The sequence below is a fragment of the Triturus cristatus genome, chromosome 6 (genome assembly GCF_964204655.1).
Source record: "Triturus cristatus chromosome 6, aTriCri1.1, whole genome shotgun sequence".
Classification (NCBI taxonomy): domain Eukaryota; kingdom Metazoa; phylum Chordata; class Amphibia; order Caudata; family Salamandridae; genus Triturus; species Triturus cristatus.
The window spans coordinates 1,280,763,748-1,280,791,354 of record NC_140589.1 but is presented as its reverse complement, the minus strand read 5'-3'; the positions used below and the strand labels follow the sequence as shown (position 1 = coordinate 1,280,791,354).

At 42.6% G+C, this 27,607-nt stretch overlaps 1 protein-coding gene and 1 long non-coding RNA gene across 2 annotated transcripts in view; one reads left to right on the top strand and one right to left on the bottom strand.

The window, feature by feature from the left end:
- The window catches only part of PACRG (parkin coregulated), a 1,191,188-nt gene that overhangs the window by 7,162 nt on the left and 1,156,419 nt on the right, over positions 1-27,607 (bottom strand). The gene's annotated exons all lie outside the window — the stretch shown is intronic.
- Positions 13,934-27,607, top strand: part of LOC146821286 (uncharacterized) — a 141,254-nt gene continuing 127,580 nt past the window's right edge. The window contains exon 1 of the long non-coding RNA XR_014962692.1: positions 13,934-14,042. This is a non-coding gene — a long non-coding RNA (uncharacterized LOC146821286). The remainder of the gene's footprint in view (positions 14,043-27,607) is intronic.

The window sequence follows — 27,607 nt, the reverse complement described above, 5'->3', positions numbered from 1 at the left end:
GAGTCTACCGAAAGGCGTCTCTCACTCCCAATTGGATCAGTCCCACCTATTTTATCTGAGAATGCATCTACAACTTTGGGCAATTCCTATGACTCTATGTTAATGATTTCCTACGCTGGTTTACCTGAACTTCCAGGAACTAACACCAACCTGGAGTTAATTAACTTTAACCATTCTCGGACTTTGGATCATACTCCTCCGGCAAGCAGACTGTCCATCACCCCTGTACTGCTGAAGCAGGTTTCGAATGAGGAGGAGCTTTTGGCTAATGACATTATTGATGTTGATGGTAATAGTGCTGTTGGGACACCTATTGTTATTGCACAATCCCCTGTTATTACTTCACCAGTCCAAACATGAGGACAAAAGGCCAAAAATAAACAAAAACATAACAACAAAGAACAGAAGGCATCTAAACCCAAGGGTAAAGGTAATGGCCGCCATTCCAAAGCGGTACAAAATCTACTTGTAGTAGAGCCACGTGTAGATCAGTCAGAGGTTACTAATGCCCAGCTAAATCGAATCAATAATGAGTCCAGTTCTGATGGCTTTTGGGAAAGATTGGACGTACTTGTATCAACCTTTCTAGGGCCCATTAACGAGAGTATCCGGGCTCTTGAAGCTAGGGTTAATTCTATTGATCAACATGTACAGACAATAATACTCTCAATCAAGTCGATTTCAACCCAATCAGTTGCCCCTATACCCGACCCTGATCAGATTAGGAGGACGCCCACACTTATCCCCGCCCCTGCCTCGTATGTATCTGAGGGCACAAAGTCAAGATCAAGGGGGTCAGATAAACAACTAAGTGCCCCAAGTACTTTACCTGTAAGCTCATGTAGTAGTAATAGTTGCCCCCCTGACATAGGGACTAGCGAAGATAAAGACAAAGCTTCGACGGAAAAGGTTGTAACATCAAGGGTAGACACTGGGAAACATGGGTCCCAAAAACCAGACCAATTGAAGAGTACCTTTCACCTTGTAGATTACAAAAGTGATAATGTACCATCAGTAATGAATCTACCTCCAGAATGTGGAGCGTATGTTGCGGTCCTTTGTAATGTCCCCAGGCTACGGGAAGGGCAATTTGAGACTAATGAGACCCTGAAAAACAAAACTCTTTATTGGTTAACTAATAATTGTGGTCTGCCAACCTTGTATGCAGAACAGATCTTACTCACTCAGCGAGTAGGATGGATAGGCCCCACAACTAAGAACTTTAATGGGGACTGCATCATTATTAGTTTTAGATCACCATTCTGGGCACATAAAGTTCTGCGTAGAGCCCCCCCCCTTCTCATTGGGAATTTAATACTACTTTGTTGCCACTCGCCTATTTTTATAGACACCCATTAGCTAATAATCATGTCATGAAACCCATTACCCATTATGTGAGTAACAATTGGTCGCCAATGGCTTCAGCAACCCACCAGCTGTTACCACCACTACCACTATATAATAGGTTTCAATGTCTGACCTCAATGGAGGACACCGATTGACACACAAAATCTGTGGAGATTATTGATGGGGGGGGAAATGGGACACCAAATCTGACTCCTATACAAAGGGAGAATAGTGAAGGATTGCGTATGGACCCGCTTTTGACAATCAAGTTATCAGGGGTAAATGGTGACAATGAGCCTGTTATTCCTATAGTTGATACTTCTGATAAGTTTATCTTGTGTAAGGATGTACCTATAAAATTGACTAATGATGAAGATATTTTAACTCAAAAGGGGTATACATTGACTACCTGGAATATAGCAGGTCTCAGAAACAAATTAGGGACGCCCTTCTGGCAAGACTTTATCACTTGTGGCACTGATATCATGTGCTTGCAAGAAACATGGAGTACAGAACCTATCTCAGTAGAGGGTTATACCTCATACTGTGTAAATGCGACCCCCTCGTTAATGGGTAGAGCAAAAGGTGGTCTTATGTTGCTAATTTCTACCAAACTGATTGGTTGCAAAGTTTTAACTTACTTACCTATTGACAATTATAGTCAAGTTTTACGATTATCTTTCCCGCAAGGTAAAGACCTGGTGCTAGTAAATTTCTACAATAATAATTTCCAGAAAGATAGAGGAGCTTGTTTAGCGCCACTGGAAAAAGAGTTGGACAGGCTTCTAAACTCATCTAGTAAATTGGCTGCAGTTTTGTGGGCTGGTGATTTTAATATTCAAGCATGTCCCACCACATATACTAATTCTTGTGGTTATTTGAAAACCTATTCCACCACTGACGGTATTAAAGATGACATGTTGCATTTTTCCCATTGTGAATATGGTATAACCCTCAACACTTTAATGGCCAAATTCGATCTTGAGCTGTTGGATTGTACCTTAAATGAGGGTCATCTTAAATGTCCCACATTCACTGGTAGGGAAGCTAGTAGCAACATAGATCATATCCTATTCTCTAAGAACTGCCCTTATATGAACCTTTGGATATCCGAACAGGTAGTTAGTGATCACAATAGTATTTCCATAGTTTTGTTAGCCTGGGGAAATAGAATTACTAGCACTACCCACACAATCAATGATATCCTCCCCATTAGACCAAATGGTAGGAGACTAAAGTGGATTGGTCTGGACCCACAAAAGATTCAACGGGATGTGATTGGTAAATGTAGAGATAGCATTAATTATTGCCTCAGTGAGGAGGTTACCCCTGGAAAGCTATGTATGGAATTCGCCAATATAAATATTGTGATAAAAAATATCTTAACCAGGAACACCAAAGGTTCTAGTCAGAATGGTAAGAAGTGGTTCGACTCTGAATGCTCCAAGATTTTATCTAAACTAAAACTAGCACTAAGGACTAAACCCCGCAATCAATCTCTTGTCTGTAAACTACGTAAAGATTACAAACAAGCTATTTTAGCACAAAAAAAGGCACTGAGATCAGACGCCTGGGATAAACTAACCATGGCCAGTGAGCTGAACAATATCAAACTTTTTTGGGAAATTGTAAATAGCCCCTTCCTAAAAGAGGATTGCACCCCTGAGTTGATGTCTCATGTTAATTGCACTGAATGGATTGAGCACTTTTCACATTTTTTTAATCCAGAACAGATCGTTTTAACTTTTCCTCTTTTAATAAATAATTTTACCTGGCCTCCACTACCACTAACAATTAGCGTTGAGGAGGTGCGTGAAGGTCTGTTAAATAGCAAAGGGGGAAAAGCTCCCGGGCCGGATGGTGTTCCGATCGATCTATACAAGGACGAAATGGATCTCTGGGCACCAATCCTTGCAAGAATTTTTAATGCTGCTGCTACAGGAAATTTTCCATTATCATGGGCCGAATCTTTAATTGTTCCACTTTTTAAAAAGGGTTCGCGCTCTGAAACATGCAATTATCGCCCTATTTCATTGCTTGATTCTTCAATAAAAGTACTAAGTAGGGTGCTTTTAAAAAGATTGGAAATATGGGCCGAAGAATCCAATGTATTGACCCCAGTCCAATATGGTTTTAGGAAGGGCATTGGGACCATTGAACACTGTGTTAATTTGGAATTACTTATCAACAAATATACAGTGGTAAAAGGGGGAAATTTGTTTTTATGTTTTGCTGACTTAAGCAGTGCGTTCGATTTAGTGGACCATTCGCTCCTCTGGTCAGTATTACTTGAATCTGGGGCACCAAAGGAGATTGTGTTTTTCCTAGCTAGGATATATGAAAAACTCTCTTGTAGTGTACGTTATGGACCCACGGGTGAGCGAACCCCTTTTTTCACTGTGCGAAGGGGCATCAGACAATGGTGCGTATTGGCTCCCCTTTTATTCTCTCTTTTTATAAATCAAATTGCCGAGGTTTTAAATAATACCCCTGCTGATGCCCCCAAAATAGATAATACTGTTGTGCCCATTTTGTTATATGCGGACGATGCCGTCCTAATTTCACGCACTCCTCTGGGTCTACAACGTTTAATTGATGCTTTTACTGGTTTTATTAATGACAGGAAATTGCTGATTAATAAACTAAAAACTTTTATCATGATATGTGGACGTAAATTTAAAACATCGCGGTCCTTTTTTCTTGATGGCTCGAAGATACAAGCGGTTGATACCTTTTGTTATTTAGGCATCAATTTTGATGCTAATGGCAAATGGTCCAACGAGCAAGGAAACATTGGTCACAAAATGACTAGAAATTCTAATGGCATTTTCCGTTTTGCCTCAAAAATAGGGGATTACAGAATAAAAGATATGTTAACCATATATAACGCAAGATGTGTCTCTTCGGCCTTATATGGAGCTGGTTTATGGGGCCATTCTCCAATGGCCCAATTGCAAATAAACGAAAATACATTCCTTAAACGTCTGTTATGTGTTCCAGTTGCAGCCTCATCTGATTTAATTCATCAAGAAACAGGCCTTAATTATTTATCGGATCTGGCTGCATTACGCCCTTTACTTCTATGGCGTTCAATATGGAACAAAAAGGAAACTGTGTTTACACAGTCTGTAATTAAGGATTGTCTTAAGCTGGATTTCCATCTTCGTATTCAATGGCTGAATTATATTATTTTTTGGTATAATATTTTATTTGGAATTAAGATCTCCAATGATTCAGTTTGTGATATATTACCTTCTAAGAAGGAAATTAAAGACACATTCCTTCTATATAAAACAGAAGAAAGGAATAAATTGATTAAGACTCATAAAACTTCTGTGTTTTATAGGCAGCTTAATCTAAAAAAAGGCCTTCAGTCATATTTGGTGGAAGTGACTAGGAAATCACACCGATTTGTTCTTGTACGTTTAATGTTGGGTATCGTACACCATCTCGTATCATTCCCTGTGATTGGGGCTGGTTCTAGCGAAGTATGCCCATGTGACAATGTCTCCAAACAAAGTTGTTGCCATTTTCTGTTATTTTGTAAATGTTATATATTCTTGAGGAAATTTTATTTGAAACCGATCCTTTTAAAATATAACATTCGTTTAACAGCTGATGCCATGAACCTACTCTGTTCTCTACAGAGTTGGGACATTTGTTTCCATGTAGCACTATATATTATAAAATGCAGAGCCGCTAGGAAATCTATAACTATCTGTTAAATGATAAATGTCAACTGTATTTTACTTTGATGTTATAGTTATGTATAAGTCATTTTATGGAATAACCTATTTTATGCATAAGTCACTTTACTATAATGAGTCGGACTCATTTTTCTATACACGAGTCACTTTATGTTAGCCATCTACTTCCCTCACCTATATGGTAATAGCTACTGACAAAAGACTTTAAATGACTTAATATTACAATGTCTTATTTATTTCTAAATATGTATATGTATGGATGTATTACTCAGGCCCTGCGAGTCTATCTTTACTCTCTGAAGGGTGCATCCTAATGCCTTCCATCAAAGACTATCTCCTAAGAAGCGTAGGGGTTACACCAATGGAGTTTACCAATTAAAGGGAGTAAGGACGAAAATAGAAGGAAAAAACACAACTGAGCCACGACTTTAGATTCACATTTAAATGGAAAGTTTAACTGGCATCCAAAACAGCGCACAGTACCGAGCCGCAGACTGTTCTGGCACTTGCTTCTGAAATGTAATTGATTTCGGAGTGCGCCTTCCATTTTAGGAAAACCTCATTTCACATGATAAATACCTCCCGGGGAATCGTAAAGGGGTCATTTCCGCGCGAGATGTGTCCAACGGTTTCTTAAATTGCGCGGCAGGTAGACTCGGACAACTCGCGGTAGGAGTTCGGGGTTACTTAATTACTCGGGGAGGACAAACGCTATGCCTCATAAAGAGAGGGGTTAATGGGATTCAGCAAACGAAGGGGAGCTGGTATCGCATACATACCATTAAAAGCAAACGAACGCTGCGTGCATTTTCATCCCAAATATACTTATTATGACTCCTTTTTCACGCAGGCCAGAGACACGGAGGCGCTGGGATTTACGACTGCTCTTCAAGTTCATAAAGCTCCCAGGCACATAAAAGTACGTTCTCTCGGAGCTGTGGAAATCATGCACGCAAATGTGTGGTATTCAGATACATTTCTGCTATATGACCTTTATTCTCACCAAAAACCTGTAAAATCTGCATTGCCCAGTGTCCCTCTGCATAGGGTTAGACAATTGGAGATATTGTTAAATTTTTCCTTTGCATGCTACATTGTTTTTCTGTTAACGACTGCTTATAGGCAGTTTCACTAACTGGAGTCAATTTACAGAACTTTACTACTTTGTCTTGGATTACTTTACCGCATTTATTTTCCATATGCCTGGAAGTGCATGGCTTTGCCCCACTCCCCCCCCCCCCCCGCACCCCCATCACGCTTACTTTACCTTGTTATCTTAATTTGACTGTACTTCGGTACACTGTGTTTTACTTATTTTATATTTTAATATTTCTGACCTTTCTGCTCCATGCCGGGTAGCGGTGCTGGAAAGTGAGCTTCCAGCAGCACCTGCGCTTCCTTTCTTTTGGACTTCAAGGCGCACTACACCCCTAAAGCCGCCTACGTCACCATTTCAGGGAACATTGCTACGGATGTAGAATGAACAGCTCGGCTGGACACAGAGGCCCTCGATAGCGCTCTTGCTTCTCTCTGCCTCTATCAGCTGGTCCTCTGCCCACCTACTAAGGTAGATAATGGCAACTTGATGTTCAACAATCTTTTGGAAAGCTCTACATCTCCTTTTCTTGCTCAAAACTGGCTACCCCATTATGCCATTGCCTCCACGCTTACATTCCTGAAGCGTCACAGTATTACCTCCCGCTCTCAAAAGTGTTTCTCCTAGAATAAGGTACAAAGTTTATTCTGCCACCTTCAGCAATCCTTTAAGCAATCCCAGATTATCTACCCATTTTTAAAACTACAATTCTTGAATCACGTCGCCTCTGGCTGTATTAATGCGCTTGAAACCTTTTGGTTTTGCTCATACCGCAAATCCCTGGGACCCTCTAGAGCAGTGAGGACTTCAGGGCCACCAAACACCAAGGTAAATCTCTTAAAAGAAGCAGGAGGTCCGGCTATAATCCAGCCACTAAACAAACCATTGCTCTTGCCATTTAAAAATATAAATATCTTGTCAGACTGGCAAGATCTGCTTGTTACTGGTAAAAGATTTAATCTGCTAATAACTCTTCCTGTGACATTGTTTCTATTGTAAAAGATCTGGGCAACCCCTCAACCTCCAAGAATATTATCCAGTCCTCTTGGAATCTTCTCTCAAAGGTAGTCACTATCCCTTTTCATCTAGATTAATCTGTGGCCTTGTATTCCACCAGGGCATTTCCCCAATAGATTGAAGTCATTGGAGGCTCGTTTTGAAAGGCCAATGCCGCTCTTAGTGCCTCTATCACTTTCCCCAGCTCCCAGAGGTTAAATGCAAGGGAGGCACAGGGAGGATTTGAGAGAGAGAAAGCACTCATAAAGGTGGGAGAGTGAGAGGATTGATGGATAGAAAGAGAGAGATTGTGCAAGGAGACAAAGGGAGCGGGCTGTTTTGAGCATTTTTGCCAGGGCTGCTTTTGATTCCCCAGGCTGGCTCTGACAAAAATTATCTGCTTGCATGGTGAAAATTTCCATGTGCCATGCATTTGTCGGTCATCGCCTTATTTCAACCACTTCAACGCTTGTTAGAAAACCAACTTCATGAACACAGGAACGTGGTACGTACTGCCTACTGAAACACCACGTGTATGCTGACCAAAATTAAGCCCCTACTGAATAGGCCAACACATCCATTGCAATTATGAAAATTGTCCTAATTTCTTTCGGTAGATGGTGCAGCCGAAATATAGACTGACAGAATTCAGGAGGTTACTGTCCCTAAAGAGAATCTGTCATGAACCGAATCATTTACAAACATGCTCTCAATTCCATAGATGAATTTGTGCGTTTATGGAAGATGTGACCAACATCACAGGTAGCATTAAACCAGCATCCATACATTAAAAAAACTCCGGGAACCAGCAGTGGATAGTGACATTTGAAAGTAGTGGGGCGAATTAAGAGCAGCAGGTCTCGGGGCTCTTTCAAGAAAAGCAACAGGCAAGAACTATGTTATAAACAAAATATATAAGTACACTTAATTTGTGTCACCAAGTCCTGCTTGAGCCGATATTTTCATGAATGACTCTCCACACACAGATAAACTCATGAATGACCAATAGATCGGTGTCGCAAGTCAGCCGGCCAGTTCAACATGCTCACTTTAGGCTGTAAAGCAAACACAAGGAGGTGATGGACGGAGCGCTGAAACTTATCAGACACCAGTGACGGCCCGTGTAGGGTGTTTTACCGGGGCGGTGACGTGGCACAGAGGAGGGGCAGGGTGGGGGGTTGCAAAATGCGGCAAACGGCCGATTTCAGGTAAGTTACGAAAAAAATTAATAAAACGAATTTCGTTGCGCGCGCTGCATCGCATTTGGCGATGCAGCGCGCGCAACAAAATTCGTTGCGCAATATGAAGATCCTGCAGTGAGAAGAGTGATATTTTGCCTACGGAACCAGAAACCTCAAGAGGAAGCTGAAACTGAGTTCACGAGTTCCGTGAAGACCTCTATTTCATGATGTGTTTTAATATTTAAAGGGACAGTCACATATCCATTTTATAATGTGTGACACCCCTTACCCTCAAAACGTTTCTGGGTTACTTTCCATGGCATGATCAGTCAGGAGTTATGCAAAGATGATATTGTTTTGGTGGCTACTACTCACGACATTCCTTTACCTTATCTGAGACGCCATCCTTAAACATACACTACAATAGACATGCTCAAACGTTCACGCACGCCTTGTGCTTACTACTTCACAGTGACTGTGCAGGCATCCGAAAAATGGTACCAGCACTCCATGTACCACGGTGCTGTACCAGAGACTGTCACTATATGCAGTGACGGGAAAGGAACACAGCCTGGATGTTTCAGGATGCACTGCTACCAAGGTGCTGGATGTTGTACAATCAGGTAGAAACACTGCACATACCAGAGTGCAGCACAACAGGTGATTAATAGAGGTCACTGAAGAGCCTTAAGGGTTCAATACTACAGAACTACCCCGAAAAATACACCTCCACAGGGAATTACTAGAGGTCCTGTAGAGCTGGACAGCAGCACTGAATGCCCCAGTGTAGAAGAGCTTAACCTGTAGCTAAATGTCACTGAAGAGGCACTCCATTTGTTGAGCAGGACTCTGACTTTAAGAGAAACAAAGAGAGAAATGTGCCCACCTCCCTCCCATTTGCCAACCCATGAACTTCTCATTTTCAATGCCATCTTGTTTTTAGAGCAATACCACCAACATGGTCTAGAAAGTAATTAGGGACTCATTTTCTTGCAAGCTTTAACCCCGTGGTTGTGTTTTCACATTACAGGAGTGGAAAAGGGTGGCAAATTAGTGGGCAGAACACTATCAAATGAATTCTGAGAAAGCATCTGTCGTAAACCCTCCTTAAAATGTGTATGGGTAGTGTATGACAGGGATAAGTTCTCAATAACCATGTAGAGCAGGCCTAAAGCCGCACTAACAGGTGGCGGGTAGAGTTAAAATCCAAATAAATGTATGTACACAGGGTTAAATATTTGAACTCCTGCATGCAGAACTTACTACTAGCCAGCCCAAAAAATGCAGGACGGTTATAGCATAGGTATATGCAAAAACAGCACAATTTGGCTGACGTTGCAAGTTTGCATCACATTACATAACTTCTGTGACCTGTTATCGTTAGGAAATGCAATAAAAGTCAAGTGCAAATAAAAGTAGAAACACCGGTGATAGACCCTGTAGCACAGTAATGCTCATTGTTTGGCACCTGAAGTAACGTTGTAGGGTCCTCTGTTGTTCGTTAGCTAAGTTCTCACATACATGCATGCATCCATACATTAAGGTGTCTGCCATTTACCCAGAATGTAGCGCATGACTCTAAATGAGTTTTCATATTATGCTGCTCTTTTGTTACTGTGCTTTCCTGAAAACAAACAAACAAACAAAAAAAATCTTCAATCCACTAGTGCATGGTTCCTTTCCACCCTTCCCAACTTTTCTTAGCACTACGTACTACCTCTTCTCAATGACTCTTTTACCAGGTCTGACTCAGTATACACGTGGCCAGTGCTTGATTTGAGCCGGTGGTTTCCAGTGCTCAGCATCGTTACTCAATCAACGCAGGTGCTATAGTTTCATGAGCACCAATTAAGGACACCCTCGTTGTTAGGCACGGGGAGATTAGGTGATTTGCCCAGAATCACAGGATGTTGAGCCGACGGCAAGACTCAAACCTGGTTCCCCAGTTCTGAAGTCGGCAGCTCTGGCTATTACGCCTCATCCTTTCCCCACTAGTTGGTTCTGTTTTAGGCAGCACTAACAGGAGAAATGGGCTGGTGCAAGCTGCCTCCTGACGAGAGCCCGAGCACTTATGTGTTTTACAAACTAAGCACTGCACATGGCAAAAGTAGTCTATGACCTCGCAGTCAAGAGAGGTAGTGAGAGCAAAGAGACTGCATGCTTACACCACAATTAGTGGTAATCCATAATTACAGGTAAGTAACTTGTTTAACCCACAATGTATGCAGTACACAGGTTCCCACTAATTGAACCTCCTACAATACGAAAGCCAGCCTGGTAGAAAATAGTGATAGAGGCTGTGTCAGAAACACTTCACTTCCAACCCTAACAAATATAGACAGTAGGAGCCCTACGGTGACATCTTGTGAATGCATGCAAAAATGCATGTCTCACCTAAGGTCATGTTAGTGGTGCCTTTGATGGAGAACAGGCCCTACGTCTTTTTGATTTAGCTTCTTAGTCTTTTCCTACAATAAAGCAGTCCTATTTACTAAGAAATTGGCTCATCTTTATGAAAGTAACCCTCCCAAAAGGTAGAGTTTCCCAGGTTTTTTATCTAAAGCAACAGCATAATGATAAAGCTGACTTGGATTTTGGGCACTTTTCTGGAACTGTCTCAGCACTTAGATTTCATCTTTAGATGCCACTGGTGCACTTAACTATTTCTCTGTAGCCATATTATGTTCTCCAGGACAATTGTTTAGTGGTACAAACAGCTACTGGGCTTCATGTGTATAGCTTTCCTGTTAGGCACCAACCCTAAACTCAACCAAGGGTGGGCTTGTTATGAAAATCAGGGCCAACCTCCATTTGAGCGTCCATTTGGTTGACTTGGGTTAAACCAACCCTCCCATTTGTCTGCGCTGCCAAGATACCACGCTGCAATCAATAATGTTCTCATGATTGGCAACCATATAACTCATCTCTTCCCACTCCATTTCTCAGGCGGCCTCGGGTCACTGCTGCTGGGCAACATCTATGAACAGACAGTGTCGAAGTATGATGCCTCAAAAATCCAGATATGTTCTGTCAATGCGCTTCGTCTAGAAAACTGGTGCTGAGAGTCGATGCGTGGATTTTCTTACCAGTTTGCACTGCCAAGGGTCAAGAAACTGGACTTTCCACCACTTGGCTAGTCAGGGCTCTCAGCAGAAGAGCCCGGGCAATAGGAGGTGAAGTATTTGATGGCCCGAGACTTCTTAACAGGAGGCCAGCACGCACAAGCCCTTGGAGAACCTTGGAAGCAGGATACAGAAAGCAAAGTCCAGTCCTTTTACTTCCAGGACAGAAGCAGCAAGCATCAGGCTGGCACAACAAATCAACAGGCAGTGTGGCAGCAGTCTCTACTACAGCATCCAGCTCTTCTTCTTGGCAGAATGTCATTTAGTTCAGAAGTGTTCCGATTTGAGAGTGGCAGAGGTTCAATACTTATACCCCTTTCTGCCTTTGAAGTAGGCAAACGTCAACGGGGAGACTTTGTTGTGGACAAAACCTTGCCTTTCCCTGACCTGCCTCCAGACACACTACAGGGGGGTGGAGAACGGCTTTAGGTGAGGACAGGCACAGCCCTATTCAGGTGTCAGTGACAACTCCTCCCACCACTCTAGCCCAGAAAGGCCCATCAACCTAATGATGGCCCATCAGGATATGCAAGGTACGCCACAGCTCCCTTTCTGTGACTGCCTAGAGTGAATGCACAAACATCCCAACTGTCATCCTAACCCAGACGTGGATTCTACAGACAGGCAGAGGCACAGAATGCTAAATCAAGAAAATACCCACTTCTAAAAGTGGCATTTTTCAAACATGCAATTTAAAAACTGACTTCACCAAAAGATGTGCTTTTAAATTGTGAGTTCAGAGACCCCAAACTCAAAATATCTATTTGCTCCAAATAGGAAATTACACTTATAAGATAATTAAAGGCAATCTCCATCTTACCCTTTGGAAGATATGCTCCTTGCAATAGTGAAAAAAGAAATTAGCAGTATTTCACTATCAGGACAAGTAAAAACACAACAATACATGTCCTACCTTTTAAATACACTGCACCCTGCCCATAGGGATGCCTTGCACCTACCTTAAGGGTGGCTTACGTGTAGTAAAAGGGAAGGTTTGGGCCTGGCAAGTGGGTGCACTTGCCAGGTCGAAATCAAAGTTGAAACCGCACACACAGACACTGCAGTGCGAGGTCTGAGACGTGTTGAAAGGGCTACTCATGTGGGTGGCACAATCAGTGCTGTAGGCCTACTGGTAGCAGTTGATTTACAGGTCCTGGGCACACCTAGTAAATCAAATATGCCAATAATGGATAAACCAATAACCAATACAATTTACACAAGGACCATTTGCACTTTAGCACTGGTCAGCAGTGGTAAAGAGCCCAGAGTTCTAAAACCAGCAAAAGCAAAATGCAGCACACAGTCAAAAACAGGAGGAAAAAAACAGGAGAATCACACCTAAAAATGGCAAGGCTAACACACCCAAACCGCCAATATTATTGCTCTTCTTGCCTTTACAAAAATATAAAAATCTTCTTTACTAGTCTATAGTATAGAAAGACTGTCACTCATGCCCTGATGACCAGCAGACCAGACTACGGCAACGCACTCTTTGCCGGAATAAACAAAAACCTCACCCGCAAGCTACAGAACATCCCGAACGCGCCGCAAGACTGGTCCTCAACCTGCCAAAACACGACAACATCTCCCAGCACCTGCGCACTCTCCACTGGCTCCCCATCAAGGCAAGAGTCACCTTCAAGATGCTCACCCATGCACACAAGGCCCTCCACGACACCGGACCCACATACCTGAACAACTGACTCAATTTCCACTCACCCCAAAGGACCATACGATCAGCTCAACTCTCCTATGCTGCACCAGAAAAACCAGATCGGGAGGCCGCTCTTTCTCCTTCCTCGCGGCCAAGGCCTGAAACGCCCTTCTGCTCCACCTCAGACAGACAACACCGCTTCCAACCTTCGCAAGAAACCTCAAAACCTGGCTCTTCGACGGACCCCCTCCCTGAGGGACTGGAACCTGCACCCCCCACACCCAGCGCCTTGAGACCCTTACAGGTGAGTAGTCGTGCTTAACAAAAGCTTGATTGATTGAGGGCTTTTGATGGGGTTTACTGCTATTAATCTTGGCCAGGTAGATAGTGGGAACAGCCCTAAACAACTGCATATGTAAGTGTAGACTTTATTTTAAACCTGATAAAAAGTGAGGCACATTTTGCAAGTGGACAGATTTCCACATCAACATTCCGAACAATGCAGTGGGAGGAATGATTAAGGGTGAAACTCAGTCACTCATCACTGCGTCATACTCCGGTTCTTAGACCGCTATGAAAGCGACCGATGAGTTTGCTTCAGATGTTATGGTATGTGTGTGGACTGGAAGCCGTCGGAGACTTCAACTGCCCAGTCATGATCCAGCCACATGCCCTAGCCTCAGTGAACGTCAGTGCTTATTTTTACATTTTGCCATAAGTAGTTCATCTTAGTTAATCTCCGGCTGTTAGTCCTTCACGGTGTGTCTGGTCACACCTGTTCAGTCAGCAGGGAACGAGCCGACAAGGGCTTTAGGCTTTCTTTCATAGAGCTTGCCTGTGTTCCTGTGGTATAAATTACTGTTAACTCCTGTCTGTATAGAGCTCTGAAGCAACTGATCGATTGTGCTCACCATCACTACAAAGGCTAAATAAACAAAGGTCATTTCCACTCTAAAAAGAAACAGCCTGCATGGATTTTCAACACTAGAAAGATAAGGGTTTTCGGGCAAATTCAGCAAAGTACTGTCTCCCAACAACAATTTACATAGTCTTCAGGAGTAGAAGTTTCTGCATATGTGTTGCTGCTTGTAAAACAATGATTTACCTAATTTGACTAACGCCCTTTTAAAAGTAACTATTCCCTTCATTTTTTGCTGTTTTTTTGGTAGTGGTTGTGTCTGTGTCAAGTAATTTATATTTAAGCAGCAGATGGTTTGGACTCAAGGTGAAAGGTTGCTGGTGGTCACTTTCTAAGAAGGCTACCTGCATATTATGTCCCTTCTGCTATTAGATTTAAGCGAAACAATGCCAAGTAGACTTCTTAAAACTGAAAACGAATACTGTTGTGGTGGTAAATTGGTATTTCAAGTATGTGAATGACCCTACAAATTGTATTGCAGTCCTAGATGGGACAGTGTTAGCAATTTGGCGAGTATGGCTGGTTCCCCCAAGTTTCAGAAATTAAAGGAACTTTTATTGTTCTTGCAACAATGAAGGAATTGTTAAATTATTTCTCTCAAAGTAGGTTTTTCATTTACTTCAAATCCTATTTTAGTTTCATACAGTTTGTCTTTTTAGTAACCAGGTATTTTTGATTTTAAAGTTTCAATATTTTTAATTCGACATCATTGTTTTTCTGCTGTTATTTTATTTCAAGTGTTCACATGGGTTCACTTCGGTAGGCATCACGCACCCGAACAGAGATTGATACAACAAATGTTGGTCTGTAGTGAAGATTGATTGAAGCACAGGCAAAGCGTCTCAGTCAGGGATTTATCTGCAGGCACGTTTGTGCACTGCTGCTGAGACAGGAAAATGAACATTTATGTTGATTGCATTAAATTTGCAGAGGCATTTGCTATTTCTGGAGCGTGTCTTTACAAAAAAACTCTTGCCACGAATGATCGGTTTATAAGTTAATTGAAGAAAACCCAGACAGGGTCAGGCAATTGTAAGGTAAATTAGTACACAAGGAGTCCGGTTTTGTTGCTGCTTCTCATTATATTTTGTAATAGCGCATATCACACACGGTGTACCTATTTGCTATTTGTTATGCCATTTTTGCATTCCATTTCACCAAACTCGGCAATTTATCCCTAACATGGTCTGTCAGGCATCACAGATTCAGTTCAGCTGTTATAAAAAATCAAGAAAGCTAGATAAACTAATAATAAATTAGTTAATATATGTGTGTGTTATATACAAACACTTATGCATTAGGCAGACCCACATGAAAAAAAAAAAAATATATATATATATATATATATATATATCTCACTAAAGAATTCACCACCCTCCAGGAGAGTCAGTTTTCACCACAACCACCGAAGCTACTTAAATAAATTGAGTTTGAGCAAACTGACTCTCCTGGAGTGCGGTGAATTCTTTGGTGAGAGATACACGCGAGGTACAGTCCAACCTCGATACACCTGTACCTGCTGTGTAAAGAGTGCACTAATAACGGGCTGTTTGGCGAAACAAAATATATATATGTATACATATATTCACTGAAAAAACAAAGGTTAAAGGGAAGTTATAGTTAGGTGAAAATGTCATGTAAAACACACATTTAAAACTAACAAAACCACTGAAATTCATAAGTTGTATTTATCTCAAGTAACTATAACTCGTACCCTAAAGTAACTATAGCTGCCCCCCCCCATGTACAGTATCATCAATGATGATGGCATTTCAGATGTCATTAGGGATGTCATAAATGCAGTCAATGAATATGTCATGAGCGAATTCATATGTGAGGGTAAAAGCAGTGCATGGCGAGGGCGCAAGTTATAGGTACTTTAGGGTACCAGGGTAGTCATATGGTGAATGTGAAGTTAGTACGGTTATGCAATGGCTGGGTACAAAGCAAAGAGCAGTATACGTGGGAGGTTGGAGAATAAGGGGGAACCTCCGTTAAAGGCAGACAAGGGTAGTGTCAATAGAAAACAACAGGGATCAAGAGTTATTTTTAAGATATCAGTGTATGTTTATAAAGTTATTAAGTCTCTCCTACACACGTTTGTCTACCTGTTGTTGAATGGCCTATTGTGAACACCACCAAGTGGGCTTTCAGGTCATCGCTGATAACTGGTTGGCTATCGTTTCAATGACATTTGCTTGTTTCTTATTCAGTTCCTTTCCCTTCTTGTGTTTGTCCTTCGCGTGGCGCATGGCCTCTTTACCATCCTTTTAATTTGATGTCTTGTATCCTTCCAATGCTTACATTCAGAGAAACTACCTTTTCTTTTCCTTTTAGCACTGCATGGGTGTGTTCGGTTTTCCTACACTCTCTTCCCAGTATGCTGCTTTCCTCTTACCATTTTGCCCATGCACTCTCTTCAGTCCCCCCACCCCCGGCTCATCTGCCGCTTTTCCTACCTCTCCCTGTTCCACTGAGCTTTTTTCCCAGTTTTTTTATCGCCCCCACCACCTGATTCATTACTCCCTCATCCCTCCCTGTTCACTGTTGCTCCACACCACTCATTGGCTTTAGGATAGGATAGGATAGGATAGGATAGGATATGTGTTTATAATGCACTCGATTGCCGTGGCGTCTTGGCGCTAGTGTATGTGTGAGGAAAACAGCCTATATTACCAGAAGGACTAGGTAGAAGTAAACAGCCATGTTTTCAGATCCTTCCTAAAGAGCTGCCGGTTTGCTTGAAATCTCATGGCTATTGGCATTTTGTTCCATAGTTTTGTTGCACCATTCGATAATGTCCTTCCACCCCATCTTGTCCGCCTAATCTTAGTAGTCTGGATCAAGCCTAGATTGGCAGATCTGAGGGAACGTGAAGGAGTGTAAGGTAGTAACATTCTTGAAATTTCCTCAGCACCCCCACCGTAGAGAGCTTTGTGCACCAGGCATAAAGCTTTGAATTCCAGCCGCTGCTGGATGGGAAGCCAGTGCAGTGATTTAATTCCTGCTGAAGTTGGCTGTCCTTGAGGGATATTGAGTTGCTCGTTCCCACCCACACATTCCTCCTTGACTAAAACCAACTCTCACCATCGCCTTTTTAATTTCTATTTTGTTTCCAAGAAAGGACACAATAGAAGAATAATGTAGGGTCTCTTTTCCAAGACAAATGATAGTACTAAGTTCAATACCCTCAAGGAATGAGGCCATTGAGCTTAAAGCAAATGTTTCTTATTGTATAGTCTTTATTTAGAGACGTGGTACAAGAAGGCACAAAAAACAGCAATCTCTTAATTTAGTATTCTGGAGATCAATTGCATACACAGTGAATTTCAAACTCTGGCAGCAAATAAAGATGAGCCATTTGGATTGATAGTGGTAAAAGTGGCAAATGGACTGTAACTACTCTATGGCTTGGACCTAAAAAGTAAAACACAACACATGACCATGGAGAGCCTGCTGGCCAGACATCAGTGGGAGATTTAATATACAACTATGGCTAAGCTCACAATATCCACTTGTCTTGAGGAACAGTGAGACGATGTCTGCATCAGGTGCAAAACGGATCCACAGCACAATAAAACACATCACACTGCAAAATTGTAGCACAAAAATACAAGCACACAAACAGCAAAACAGCACATCACCACCACAACAAAAATCCACACAATATGCACAAACATCCTTGTCACATATTACTATCTCAGAATCCTTCTTCCATAATACAGTAGTAAAAAGTGTTTACTGCAAGGACTGCCTTAACTTACCACCAAATACATAAAATCGCGCCGGTCAAAAATGTTTTGTGATGCGACCCGCTTGCTTAAATTAGCACTTGCAGTGATCATTTTCTGTACCCATGGTCTTTTTGCCACATAATTCTTCATCTTACAGGGTGGGACAACAAAATTATGAATCATGGCAGTGCATATGGACCACAAACCTACATAATCACAGGAAAGTCATCTGGACTTTACAACCCCCTCCATGAAGGGGTCAGCCCCCCTCAAACTCTGAATGCAGTCTGACCCCCTACTAAGATAGGATCAGAAAATTCACAGGAGACCTTTGATCGACCTCCACTTAGTCCAGGAAGCGGATTGGTTAAATAATAACAGTGCCATCAGAGTTCATATTTGGTGGGCGGCCACTAACCACAGTTTTACAAATTCATTAAATAAATATATAGATCTAACCCATAGCAGTTTAATTTGGCATTTGGTACTTTCACAAAAAAAAAGTTTTCAAGCCTAGATTGGCGGGCGGGCGGTGTTTTCTCGCTACCATGGCGGTCGGAGTGATTTTCCGACCGCCATGCTAATAGACCCCTTAGTTTGACACAAAGGTTTTCTGAAAGACCAGGGAGGCTTAATAAAGCTATTACTGTATCTATTATTTTCGCATTGCCAGCCAAAGTTTTCTCCTAGTGCTTCTGAGTTCTGCCGATTTGCCGACAGCACAGGAAAAACAACATAATAGTGATAAGACAGGAAAGTGAGCATGTCACAGGCTGGCAATGTGTTAAGGGATGACGAAACCCTACTGCAAATAAGCGCGCCCACTCATAACGTCTTGAAAGCGAGCCAAGATGGCAGCTGTTATCACAGTTTTCCATTTCCAGGAAATAAGAGACGACATCAAATGCAATCCGCTGCGTGCCCAGGGATTTTTTTTTTGAAGTGTTGCAAGTAAAAACAAAACTACAGATTTTATGCTGACATTTGGCAGCAACAGTCAACACACAACATACATGCGAGCATGGCAATATGTGAGAACATTTCATTTGGTGGCCTTTTTCTATTTTAGATTGAACTCCGTGCCCCAGCCTGCCTATGAGCGATACGTTTGGGAGGCAGTGGGACGTGTAGACCTTCTGCTGTTGCATAACAGTCTGGTGACATACACCAGCTGCAAATCACTCCCTAGATATTCAATAAAATGGCGCCCTTCCCATTTTACACTTTAATTAGCAGCTGAAGATGAGAATCACTGAAGGCAATGAACACATCCGCATGGGCAATGGGTGCATATATTGGCTAACTATTCGCATAATATATTCTTGGAATCACCTTAGAAGAGCCAGACCTGTATTTATGCCTGCAGCCTTACGATGAAAGCTGCAGAGGCCGGTGCCAAGACTGTGATTCATTAAAGTTTCTTAGATATACTGAAAACAGGAGGACTTTATCGTTTGTTTGCGACAGATCTCCGTTAAAGCAAATATAAAACGCCACAAAACTCTAATTAGATATCGTGGCCAAAACGAATGATCATTTGGACTCAAGAAGGAACATGTGAGGGGCGAGTCGAGTGCACATATTTTTGCTGCCAAAATTGATATTTTACAGCTCTTCTCCCCGTTCACAATGGGAAAATCTGCTGCTTGTAGGGGCAATCTGCCACTTACCACGTGTGGCAATCCAGTCCTAGTTTTGTGTTTCCTGAAAGCTAGCACTTTAGTAGATCTTCTACTACTGTACCGTTGTGCAATGATTAATTTTACAATTTGATATATTATTGTCAGGCTAAATTTGTAAGAAAATAAGCGCGGGGGAGGAAGAGGATGTGGCCTAACAGCTAGAGCGGTGGACTTTGAAGCTGGGTAACTGGGTTCGAGTCCTGGCAGGGACGCTCAACATCCTGTGATTCTGGGCAAATAGCTTCATTTCCCTGTGCCTGACTAAATTAATGTGTCCGTCTGTAACGCAACTGGGGCTCATGTAAAGCGCTCAGATACCTTCTGTTGAGTTTGCAGCTATAGAAAACTCAGATTTGTTTTTTGCAAGGGCCCAAAGTTTTTCTTAGGGGTCTACCTCATCTAGATTCCACCTCAAGGCTCTTTCTTCCACCATCCTACACCTCATGTCTCTTTAACTCACTCTTGTAGGTTCCTCTTCATCTGAGTTGTCTCTTTATTACTGTTTTCCCTTTTGTTCCTCCTTTCTCCCTTTGTTGACTTTCTCCCTTGCTGAGGTTCACAGTTTGAGGGTGAAAAAGAATCCGGAGTCCCCAAATACGAGTGTCGGTGCCTACAATCCGCTAACAATAACACAAATTAAGCACTGATTATTGAAGAGCTGTCTGCCTTCTACTGAACCACAAACATATTTGCACCTCAAATCTGACCACATGTAAGTCTGGCCCTGTAAACCTTTGCTATATTCTTGTGTGTTTATGAACAAAGGAAATTTTTGACAACACCATAATCTGCCTTTACTGCTGGGAAGAGAAGACTTTTAACGTAATTGCCATGCTGGATGACAATGTAATACAACAATATAGAAACATTATATTTATGTTGTTGTCTTACTAACAGAAGCAAGTTGACCTGGGTCTACTGGACATGTTTATAAACTTGTGGTTAGTCATTTGGCATGCAGCTTATCACCTGTGCCCTAATGGACGCTATAATTAATAATGAAAATCCTAATTCCAATTGGAAATGTTCAGGTCAGGCAAACCAAGACTGGTATGGAAACTGTAGGTTTTCAGTTTTGGGTCACCTGGAATATGAAAAAATCAGGCTTTAACTCTACAGGGGAGATATAATTACCCCCCAAAGGGAACGGAGTGGATTGATGCAATTTTTTTAGAAGGCATGCACTTCCACTTGTCAATTAAACATTGAAAACCGCTATGGTGAAAAGAAAATACTTTTTACAATTTGGACTGGGAAGGGTGGGATGAGCAACAAGTGAGGTGGGGAACATGGATAGAATTGGGGAGATGCTTGGGGGGTAAGCAGCACACAAGACAAGAGCAAGGCAACACATTCACTTCCCTAGTACACTCAAAGAAAAAGAAAACAGTAGTTCAGTATATGTGAGAAGTGGAAAGATACAAATCATCTAAAGAAAAGTATGGTAAAGAAACTGTGCAACACAAGGACCGACAAAAACAATAAGATGAAAAGGGATCGCATAAGAGGCAAGTAAATCAGAGTGACAAGAAACCCAACCGATTGTTAGCAATGGTCTGGACCAAAGCCTACTGCATCTAAAAGTTCTCTGTAGGCAAGACCTCAAAAGGAAGACCTGAGTTTCAGGTAGCTATGTTCCAGGCAGGAATGGTCCTGAAGTTTTTTTTTATTTTACCTTTTTTAATTCCATGACTGCTTTTAAGATAAAAGATTACTTGCTTAGTGTGGCTTAATTTTCCTCAACCAAGCACAGAAACCAATGTGCTAACTCTGCTGTGTTGTTGAAATTGTGGGAAACCAACTGCACTGGCCCTAAATTAAGTATATTTCTTGTGTTTGCTGCATCCTTAGAAGGCTTACAGGGTTTATTTATATACATTAGAAATATACACCATCTGCTGTGAAATATCTGCAATAGATATGTAAGACTTGAATAAAAGAAATTGACCAGAAATATGAAGTGTCTTTCTCTTGTTTGGGCACTCTCTGGCAAGCAGAGATTGGCAGCTACAATTTGAAAAGAAGAGGGAACACCTAGTCTTGCTGGTACTGCAGAAATATACCTAGTGAGTTATCTCCTGTATATCCTAAAGACGATTAACATTTGGTACTTTCCCTCCGCAAACTGTCCGTTATAGCATTTAGTGCATGTTGTCTTTTTATTTGTGATTTCCATTTTCTATTTAATGGAGATCAAATCGAAGGCCAAGGCTGCATGCAGAAAGAAGGACCTCAGATTAAGAGATGGATACTTCTGGTGAGGTCGCCGCTGTTCTCCTGAGACCACCTTTGAAGATCCACGCAAACTGAAGCCTGAAAATGTCCACTTAGGAAGGTTAAAGAACAAGGAGCCCTGGAAACATAAGGCCGCTATTTATCCACGAGCCAGGTATAGCGGTGACAGCTACAACACAAGCCTCTCTTCCAAGCCAAGCAGTTGACCTTTGCACTGACTGTTTCTGCTCGCAGCATTTCACGCCTCGCTGTGTCTTTCATTTTATATGTGAGACAACTGGCCCGCGCGATCCACAGTTTCGTTGGGTACATGCAGCTTCCCTTAACTGTGTAAGTCTTCTTGAAAACAGGCCGGAAATGACAGCAAGGATTGAAATTTCAAATGAGCCAATAGAAATGAATTCCTTAAGTAGTATGGCTAATGACTACAACGATCAGTGCAGATGAAATGTGTTGCATGCCACTACATTATAGCCAACTTCTCTCTTGCTGCATTGCACCAAGCAACAGCTGATAAAGTAGTTCGACCTAAAAATAAATCATTGTACATAGGAGGTACTAAAGTGAGAAGTCATTATGGTTACAGCCATCACTGCAATGAGCTCTCCTGACATGTCTTATTTAATCCGACTTGCTCTTCACTTTTGACTTCATTACTAGTAAATACTGTGAGCCCTTCTATCACTGATTTTTCCCACCTACAACTTATTGCCCCCTCCAAATCTTAGTATTCGATTTCTGAATGGTTTCTTAATTTGCTGGCTTTCTTCTGCCTTGCTTAAACTGTTTTTTGGTATGGACAAGTCTTAATTTGTGAAAGGATGATTGAAAGTGCCCAAAGCCTTGCTCAGAAGCCCGGGGCTGGGGCAATTAAATGTCGGTGCGCTGTATGCCAAAGCTGAGTATTCCTAAATCCACCTCATATCTCTTTAATCCACTACAAGACTCTTCCTGCCCTTCTATCTAAATCTTAGAGCTCCTTCCTTTCTCTCTTTTTGAAGTTTTTGCTGTCTTTATCTTCCTCCATCCTTCCACTTTGCATGTTTTTCCCTCTCTTGCTCTCGGTCAACGTCTGAAGTGGAAAAATAAGCGCCAGGCCCCAAAACTGAGAAGCGGTGAGTCTCAACAGCAACCACCGGCTCAAATTAAGGACTGTGTGTGGGTGAGTCAACCTTTCAAAAGGACTCTAAATTTGGAAGCCAACAGACACCAATCTGGTCTCTAATCGTATACTATTAGGATCTGATTTAGCCTCAAGAGGTGCTTCCTGACAAACGTGGCTTTTTTTAACCATGCAGAGGTACATATATCCGAACATTAACAAGTACGCTTATGTGTTTTAAAACGTGTCTGCATTTTTTGAGCGGTGTTTGTGATCAGATAGTCACTCCTTCTTTTTAAACAGCAGCCCCACCCTATCACCGCCCACTCCCACGTCCCATTTATGATTTGATTACATTACGTGACCCTCTTCAGCCTGTTCCCTTTGTGTAAATGTGATAGACCTGAGCTCTTTGTGCAATTTCAACTGGATATGCTTTTAAAAGCATACACAGGATCCCAGGCATTGTCTCAGCCTCTTACATGTGTAAGCAGGGGGGGGGGGGGGGCTGAAGAGAAGCAGGCTTCTTTCACCGGCATTAAATAAAGAAGGCAGACCATGGGCGAAGACAGAGCTGAGCTTCAGCTCAACACCTCTTGTGTATAGAGTAGACAAAAAATAATAATTACACAAGTGTTATGACTCTCTCAAGTTACACAAACAAGAAGGTATAGTAAGCACAGTTTCAAATATGGCATGGGTTATTAACCCACCGTGTGTGTGTATCAGAGGTGCAGCAATAACCACTAGGACTAAAAGATACTTCCAGGAGTGTGATGACCATGGAATTATGCAGTGGTAGCTCAAATTATGCAGATGGATTGACTCTATTATACTTATACGTCACAGTGAGACAAATTATGTGGCACATTTCTTGCTGTTATTATGGCACAGTTTTGACATTTTATCACAATGTTTTATTCTACCTAATTACTGTAACCCCCCCCCCTTTATGCCTGATTTCAACAATTAAATACTAAAAGGTGGCCAGATGCTCTTGCAAAGCACCTTGTGTAGTGTTTGCCACATGTGCCGCGCTTTTAATGACATCGATCTGTCTGAGCTAGAAATATTTTCATTTGTTAAAATTGGCAAATTATGCATCAGATGTTGGATTTTGCAGCAAGTGTGGCAAATTCATATTTATGTGGAAAATTCTGTCGCACAATCACATTGATGGCAATCAGGTCAGACTTCTAACAAAAACACTATTCTATAATTACCTTTTAGAACTAGCACACACCCATAATTAGGAAATAAAAAGTTGGTGGAAATCCCTGTGCACAGATTGAGCAGGTGTTAGCATAATGTGCTCATAGATCACAGGAAACCCGGAGGAAGGGTGGGGGAGGGGATGGAGGGTGTTAAAGTTTCGGTTTATGTAGAAGTTGGGGTATTGTATTTTTATGTGAAAGATGTAACAAAAAAACAAAAAGGATACTGTCTGTGATTCAACCCCTCTTTCTCAATCATCATTCTTTTCACCTTGTTGGTATCGAATGGTGACCTTTGTTCGCCTCTAAAACAATATTACACTTCACGTCCTCCATCAGTTTCTTTTTATAGTAGATTGCAAGGCGAGTAAGGCAGTGACAGTGATTAATATGGTTCACAGCTGCATCAAGGTCATCACTCATCTATAATAAGATCATCACTTGGATAAATGCGTTTGCAACAACCACAGTCCTGGGCCGCGTAATGTGTCACAGACGCACGCCATTCTCTGCAGGGTATTGTAGAGTCAACCATAGTTACATCTTGCTGATGCTAGGTCCAACGGCCAAGAGCAGGAGATTGTGAGTCCAGAATATTACATGGCTTTCTAGTTGCGTCATTGTATAGTGTTGTCTTTTCCATGGGCAGCTCCTCCGTTTGAGCGGAACAGCGTTGCCCCACCTGCTGCAAGTGTAGCAGGCACAGACAAATAAGTAAAATGGCATGTCAATGCCAAAGGTGCAGTGCGGGGACAGGGGATAGTGCTGAATTCTGCAATTGCAGGATTACAGCTGCCACGGCAGTGTTGATATCGGGTTGGCCAACACTATTGCTCCGGCCAGACCGACATGCGCAGTGCACACCCAGCAATCCCCTGGCTGTGACACAGCTGGAGGATTATTGGTACAGGCATTCATCCTCAAAGTGAGCACTGGGTTAGCCTACTCCCACCAATCCTGAAGCTGCTCTCAGCATGAGAGCAGCTCTTGGATTGGTTTTATTGGTGTCTACTGAGAAGGAAGGAAGTCCCTCCTTTTCCTGCACGTAGATGCTGATCTGGAGAGAGGTGCCCACAGAGGGAGCAGTGTATGGTAAGTTTGACGCTGTAGAGACCCATCATATGTTTATACTTGTAGCCGCCACCGGTCTTTTCTGTGGGCTTTCTGCAGAGCTGCTCACATCCGTGTGCATTTGCTTTGGGATGCACCATTCCTAAAAAGTAACTCAATCTTTAGCAACATTTAGTGATAGAAGTATTTTTGTAAGTGCTTAACATCAGCATGCTGCAATTAAAAATCACCTCTGCTGCAGTGCATTAACTATTTTGTGCATGCACAGCCTGCCAGGGACATGGTCCATCAGACCATAACACATATCTTTACAAGACTAGTGTTAAGGACTGTTAGAACTGGGGGTCTCTAGTTGGCTGAGGTAGGTACCTTAGTCCAAATAGGGACCCTTGCTTCTAGTCAGGGATAGGAGGGACACCCTCTTAGATAACCCCTGCTCACCCCCAGTAGCTTGGCACGAGCAGCCAGGCTTATCTCCAAGGCAAGGTGTAAAGTATTTGCAACCACACTCCCAGTAACACAGTGATAACACCACAAATGGACACCACACTGGTTTTTATAAAAAATAGAGGTATCTTTATCAAAATGAATACGATAAGACCAAATGATAGAAATCCAACATATGCGTATTCGTAATCTTTCACTTAGCCGGTTATTAGGCCAGCAATCACTTATAGGTTCTTGCAGTAGTAATGAACAGTTCACAATGATCTAATGCAATCCTAATGCAATGCTATGCAGTTTGTAATGCAGTTTGTAATGCAGTTTGTAATGTAGTAATAACACAGTCCTTAATGCACGTACTAATGCAGTTCGTGACGCAGGAATAATGCGATTCGTAATGCAAGAATCAGGCGATTCGTAATGCAAGAATAATGCAATTCGTAATGAAAGAATCAGGCAGTTCGTAATGCAAGAAATAATGTGATTCGTAATGCAAGAATCAGGCAGTTCGTAATGTAAGAAATAATGCAATTCGTAATGCAAGAATCAGGCAGTTCGTAATGTAAGAATAATGCAGGACGCCAACCTGCGTGGTCAACTCGGGCCCCCACTTGGCCCCAACACCAGACACACTGGTCATAAACTTAAAGGGGAAGCCCTGGTACTGCTGGGCAAGTACGGACCACTTGGAGACTCAGCGCATCTAACACGGTGCAGCGGGAGAGAGCTCGGAGCACTCCTGTACTCCTCCTGCACGCTTCCCCAGGCCACACACTCTTGTGGCTCCTGACCGGAGTGCAAGCCTTACCTGGGGGGGTGCGCTGCCTCGCTCGCTCTCTCTGCCCGCTCGTCGGACGTCCTGCTGGGCGGTCCCGATGACGGTGCAGCTCCGTTGATAGGCGACGCTGTAGCCAGACGGGTTACGGCGTTGCCTTCTCCTTTGTTGACGATTTTGGGCAGATTCCTCTTGGTGAACAACGACCACGATCCCGTTCACCTTGTAGCTTTCCTAGCTTAAAGAAATCCTTTAGCACGTTGCGCTTGGGCCGGCGGCGGTGATTCTTACTCACAGCCTCAGTTACGATGACGGCTCGGGCCACGAACAGCAATACAGCAGCGTGGAAGATGTTTCACGCTGCGGGGGCAATGCGATCACGGGGCACCTCGTAAACAGTACCACGGACCACACGGCAGTCTTCCAGAAATCCTGTAGCACGTTGCGGCTCGGGCTGGCAGCGGTGATTTTTATTCACAGCCTCCGTTACGATGACGGCTCAGGCCACAAACAGCAATACAGCAGCGTGGACGATATTACACGCAGCGGGGGCAATGCGATCACGGGGTACCTCATAAACACTACCACGACCACACAGCTGTCTCAGGTGTGCAAAAGCACCACGCACCAAGCGTCGCTGAGACACGGTTGGAAACTTTTATGTTCCTGAGTTTCCACAACAGGGGACCAGCTCTCCTCGGCCCCTTGGAGACACGCTACTTCAGGACACAGCACACAGCAAAGTCCTCACAAGCAGCGGGACACAGCACACAGCAAAGTTCCTTGGCCTCTCCTTAGTCAATTCAGCAAACTGCAATCCAGCCCCAGAACACACAGCAAGGGCAGTCCTTCTCTTCAGTCTCTTCAGCTGTTCTTCTTTGGCAGAGGTTCCTCTTGATCACAAAGTAGGTTCAATCCTTTTTCAGTCTGGATTTCAGTCTTGAGTTCGGGGGTTTTAGCTCTCACATGCCCCCACATGCAATACACAAACAGGCAGAGACACACAGGATGGTTTAAGACAAGAAACCAGCCACTTTTAAAAACGTGGTTTCTAAGCACACAATTTAAAAACCATCTCCACAAAAAGATGTGTTATTAAATTCTGAATTCAGGCACACTAAACTCCATCCCTCCATCTTATGCCTAGGGGAAGATATGCTGGAAACATGGGACACAGCATTCCCCATTCTGTCCTATGGGCAAGATGGCCTTGCAACAGTGAAAAACAAATTTGGCAGTATTTCACTGTCAGGACATGGTACACACCTCAGTACATGTCCTACCTTTCACATACACTGCACCCTGCCTAGGGGAATACCTTGGGCCAA